Source organism: Pinus tabuliformis, chromosome 4_2 (genome assembly GCF_031772625.1).
Source record: "Pinus tabuliformis cultivar Carrire ecotype Pingquan chromosome 4_2, CPIR1, whole genome shotgun sequence".
NCBI lineage: Eukaryota > Viridiplantae > Streptophyta > Pinopsida > Pinales > Pinaceae > Pinus > Pinus tabuliformis.
The window spans coordinates 1,173,765,106-1,173,771,105 of NC_142304.1; the positions used below are offsets into that span (position 1 = coordinate 1,173,765,106).

General features: G+C 40.8%; 1 pseudogene; it reads right to left on the reverse strand.

Moving 5' to 3' along the window:
* LOC149173843 (uncharacterized protein At2g24330-like) overlaps positions 1 to 5,650 on the reverse strand; it is a 58,003-nt pseudogene extending 52,353 nt beyond the window's left edge.
* Between the last annotated feature and the right edge of the window lie 350 nt (positions 5,651 to 6,000).

The window sequence follows — 6,000 nt, forward strand, 5'->3', positions numbered from 1 at the left end:
GGCAATTTGGAAATGCCGACTGCTTCCATTTCCAAAGTAAGAACAAGAAGGTGCAGCTGAAGGTAAGGAACCAGCTAGGCCTTTTCTATACAATAAAAGAGAGGAGGGATGGAAGGAAGCAGATATGATCCTACAGGGCTTCCAATTACAAACCAGTTTCAAATGGACACCTTATGACCCTAATCATTTTATTTCCCTCAGGAGGATAAAATACAAATTGGGTAACTATGCGCATATAAGGCTGCCTCATATTGAAAAGTATGCCAATTCTTTGAGCTGGAAAGAGGGCACTCTATAAGAGCCAATTACTAGAGAGCAAATGCTAGAAAGAGAGGCTAGGAATATTCGAAAAGAGGCTGACTTGGAAACTTGTGGACAGGTTTCCTTCTCATATCAAAGGCAACTTGGAGCAGCTGCCTCATCTTCAACAGCACATCAGCAAGCTGCCATGGACACTCAACAGGCACCTCCCATGACTGAAGAGCAAACAGAAAAAGAGGTGGAACAACAAGAAGAAGTGCAGCAGCAGGAAGTGCACCAACAGCAAGAAGAACAAAGATAGGAACAGCCTGTACAGCAAAAGCAAACAGTGGAAGCCCCAAAATCCACTGAGCAGCAGCCCCAACAAATTGTGCCTCCTAGGCAAGAGACAATAGTGGAGGCTTCAGTCCTCCAAACTCCACAAAGAGAAGATATAAGCAGGAAGAGGGACAGAGAGACTCCCCTCACAACATCGACAACTCATGGGGAGAAAAGACATAGAATGAATCCCTTCTCAGAGGAAGAAGTGCCTATAGGGCAACCTTTGGGCATGGGCCCACCTAGCAGGGAGGCATCTGGGAGTTCCTTCCAGCAGGAACAAGAGAGGATAGTGGGAGGAGAAGTCAGCTCCTCAAGCCAGCAGAGAGAAGGTGAACTGAGCATCAAACAGTAGTTCATTGACATAAAGAGGAGGAATGAGCCAATAAGAATTCAGCTATATAATCATTTGTTGAAAATGGCTCCCACTAACCAACAAAGACTGATGTCTGCATACGATGTTAGTGAAGGCAAAATGATCATGAGTCACTTCATGCCAACTGCATTGCAACCACAGTCCCCTTCGGACTACTTGAGGACCAATCTTGAGGTCCTTGCCAAGGACATCCACCCAATGGACAAAATCGAATTGCATAAGCAAACGGGTGAGATGGTGTATGCCTCCTTGGCAGACAAGACATTGGATAATTATAGGCTAGAAAATAGCCTAAATAATATAGCTGCTCAACTTGAGTTGGAGAGAGCATCCTTTCAAGCAAAGGACAACAGGATCAGGTCCTTAGAAGATATAATCATAGAGATTGGGCATGATCCCAAGGACATCAAGGGCATACAAGAAATATTGAAATTAAGGGATGCAGACATGGCAGCTTTGAGGAGAAAAATTAAAGTTCCAGCAACAATTCACCCTCAAACGGATGAAGTTGCGCAGCTGAGACATGATCAAGATGCCTCAGCTTTGCTGGTGTGTTTATATAAACAGCTAATCCAGACTCAAGAAAAGCTGGGAGAATCAGAGGCTGCACAGGCAGCATTGCAAGCATCATTACAGCAAAAGGAGGGAGGTCAAACATCTCAGCCTCCTCCTGAAATAATTAACCTTGAGGAAGCTCCTCCAACTACTGCTCCCCTCGCTCAACAAACAGAACAAGCAGCACCTTCTACCTCAGCACCACCACCAACAACAGAGCAGGCCCCAAGCCTGGACATGCAAAAGCTGAGAAATGAGATTCAGGCCCTGGAAGCTCAAATGACAGAATTAAATGAGGCCAGGGAGAACTTAGCCAAGGTGAATGAAAGATATGACAAATCCAAGCAGACTGTGGCAGAAAAGGGCATGGAAATAAAAGCCCTCAAAGACAGGATAAAGGAACTGGAGAAGGAGCTCAAACTGGATAAAGTAGTGGCTGAGCTCAAGATAGTGCTATGGGCCAATATTGGCCAATCCATCACTAATCAATGGCAGTATATTGAGACAATTCATGAGCAGTTGGAGCTCATTGCAAAAGCACAGAAGGAAATTCAGAGATCAAGGGCCTCTCTAGGCAATATGCCTGAAGTTTCCAACAGGATGATCAATGTGCTTAATCATAGAACAAGTGCTCAGTTAGCAACTATGGGAATTTCCAACAGGACTGAGACTATTTTGTTAGTAAAGAGGGTCCTGACACTAAGAAACCTGGTGCAGACATTAGAAAGAAGGACCCAGGACATGTAGACAGAGGTCAACAGATTCATGGATAAATTTGTGGCATTGCAAAACAAAGGTCTCCCTGGCTTACTGAACAGCGCAGGAAGACTACTTACACATGAGCAGTATGCCAAGAGGGTCAACACATTCGCCACAAATCAGATCACTGAAAGGCCCAGCACCTCAGAAGAAACAGGGCCAGCTACAGGACAAAGTCTCTACAACAGGGTAGAGAATCTATTCTTTATAATGAATGAAATTGAACACCTGTTCGAAGTGCCTCCCAATTTCTATAAATACAAAGAGGCAGATGAGACTTTGGATGCAATTCTTAGACATCAACTGCCCACACAGGAATGGTGGACTAAGGCAATACAGATGATCTTATAGACCTGGAAGCCATTCACTAAGTTTTTTCATCAAAAAATACAAGTTGGCATGCACAGGAAAACTTAGTAAAAACAGCATGCATGAAAAGGGAAGGGCTGAGCCAACTCAGCAGATCATATTCGGCCAACAAAGCACAATTGACAGCTAACAGGTAGCAGGGCCGAAAGTTACAGCACGACAGCCATAAAGGCGCATTTTCCAGCACTGAAGCAGAGCGTTCAGACTGACTCAGTGGCCTCCTAAGGTCAAAATATCTCCTGACAGACATAAAGAGCATTTATGTTGTATTAAAAGCAGTAATAACTTCTTATCTACTATTCTGTACAAGTTGGTGAAAAAATTTACTTCTCAGATGACTCAACACCTAAGATATTTTGTATTATCATTTGTATATATTTCCCCTTCGCATAAGCTTGCAGGGGTTGTTGTTGATTTCCTCTTGAAGATATCCTATGCTGTAATTTATTCAGAGTTCAATAAAAGAAGTGATGGAATCTCTCAAGTTCTGAGCTGTTTGAATGCGTTCATGGTGTTTGTTAAAAGTTGCAGGATCCCTGTGCATTTCACATTACAATAAGTCTTCTGTAACTCTCTTCGTTATGTGTTTCGGTCTTTTACAATCCATACATGTTTCTAAATTCTAGTATTTAGCAGCAAAGAAAAAGAATAGCTTTCAGGATTTATTCATGAAATACCCTGAGCTCAATCTGTGTTGTTAACAAATGTTTTCTTCAGTTATAATCTTGATAAGTGTAATTCTTAATTGCTGCACTTTCGGAATATATCTTTCACAGTGACCCTTGTTTCAGGAATTCAAGTTTGCTCCTGTGCAATATACTTCACTTTCACACCACTAGCTTAGTGGAAAATTCTTAAATGCTTTCCATTGGCTAATCATACATCATCACCACAGTTTTAAGTTTGTTTGTTGAAATACCCAATAGGACCTGCAGTCTGAACACTCCCACTTAAGCATTTCAAACAATTCATAGCTCTAGACTCCATTGCCCAATGAAGTACAACCGTCTGAACACTACATCTTAGGTATTGAAAGATATCCTTCAACCAAAATTCAAACCAAACCCTCACTTCATAACTAGCCTAAAATCCTTACAAAACAGAGACAAATCTTAAAGAGAGAGCCCTCTCTGATTGCAGTTTGGCTAGAGACTGTAATCCAAAGATTGGTTAGTGGTTACCCCGGCCGTATTCCCTTGGGAGTCAAAGGGAACAACCTGGGTGTTAACATTACTATTGGGCCAAGTGAGTAGTGTGAGGTGGGAATTCACATGTTTGGAAGCACTGGACCCCAAGAACAACCACGCAAGGAAATAGGAGTCTTGGAGGGCAAAGGAGAAGGTTTGTGAGAGGCCTTTGACTGTCTATGAGCAGCAGAGGGATTATACTGAGAGCTAGATAGCTTCCGAGCTAAGGCTTTGTGTAATTCTATGAATATTTTCCACTTGTATGATAATATAGAGATAGGGGTTTTAGGCTGAGGCTTTCCCCAGATTATATTTCTGTGTTATGTGTGATTGCTTCTCATTCTTAGTTATATCTATTCTTGTTTGATACTGCTTATATGTGATTAAGCTTCTCCAAGGTTTATGGTAGAACTAGATCTAGTATTGTGCTTTAGTACATTGCATTATCAGTTGATCTACAGGTGAAATTTCTACACACTTTCATATACGCAATATGTTATGGACTGGTACATAGTGGTTGCATGTATGTTGTGCTTTTGAATCTATGTTTACTTATTCCTTGCCATGTTAGTGATCTATTGTGAACTACTTTACAATTAACTTCTAGCATGTTCTTGTTTATTGTATGTTTGATTGGGTTTTAGCTCACTAATCCCTCTCATGGTATATCTCTTCTTATTGTTGTTGAGACTTGTATGTACCTCCTTCTGCAATTTGTCAATCTTGGGCGGATTTTGTTTCACTGCCTAAGCATTTCATTCTCGTCCCCACTTTGACACCTTTTGATTTGATAAACAAGAGCAGAAACATTCATGGTGGTATCCGGGTCCACATACCATATGGGGTTGCTATCCCAAACAATGTGAGGTCTGATTGGGACTTTACACTGGGGAGTCTCCCTTAATTGTTGGCGATACATTTTGGCCCGTCAACACAAGGTTTCATAAACGTTATACCATGAAAAAAGCATAACAAGAAGGCACAGGGAAAACAAGATCAATACCAAGTAATCAGTGAAAACAAATATGAAGCACTACAGAAAGTACAAGAAGACCCTTTCTCAGATAGCAAGAATGAAGAAGAAAATATTGGAAGCATCCAAAACTTAGAAAATTAGGAACAATGGAAGAAGCACTCAAAGCATATTCAAATAGAGAAGGAATACTTACTATAAGACACTAACACGGAACCAACAATGATGGAAACCAACCCGGAATATAATGCGATGGAGGAATCCCTGGAAGGAGTCGACCTCATATCCATAGCAAAAGAATGGCAGAAAAATGGTTTGGTTGTAATACCAAAAGAGAAAATACAGAGAATAGAAGGAGCATACCTCCTACAAGAAGTACTAAAATAGAGTAAACTTCAAAAACCACCAGACAATCAAGCAAACAAAGGGATAATGGTGAATATGGCAACAGAGAGATACAACTGAAAAGGACCCAGCAGAAAAAGAGGAAGAAAAATGACAAGACAAATCCTTCAGGAACTTGGCACAAGACTCCTCAATGAAGGGAAGGTAAAAGATCTTACCCTTACCCCTCATCATTATCAAGGAATTGTATTTCATGGAACATAAGAGGCCTCAATGGTCCAGGGAAAAAAAGAGTCCTAAAAAATAGACTCATCACAGATAAACATGATATGGTACTCATTCAAGAACTAAACTCAAAATGGAGAACGTCAAGAACATCCTTCAAAAGAACTACTTCAAAAACTACTACACAGAAAACTCGGCAATGGGTTTTGCTGGAGGACTTATGACTCTTTGGAAAATATCATTGTATGATATACCTTCCTCTGTAGCAACAAGGCACTCCATTAATACCGTCCTAAAAATAATTGGAACCAACAAAAGTATATGTGTCATGAACATTTATACTCCCCAAAAGGTAGTGGAAAGAATCCAAATGCTTCACAATGTCAGAAAACTCCTAGATACCATTCATCAGCCTTTCAAAATTATAGCAGGATATTTCAACATGGTTTTACACCTTGGGGAAAAAAAGGAGGGATCTCTAAACTAGAAAAAGACTTAGAAACCTTCCAATCAACAATAAATGGGCTAATTCTGATAGATATCCACACAAATAATGGTATCTTCACTTGGAACAATAGAAGAGGGGGAGACAAACAAATAGCATCTAGACTCAATTGCTTCCTTTTGTGTGA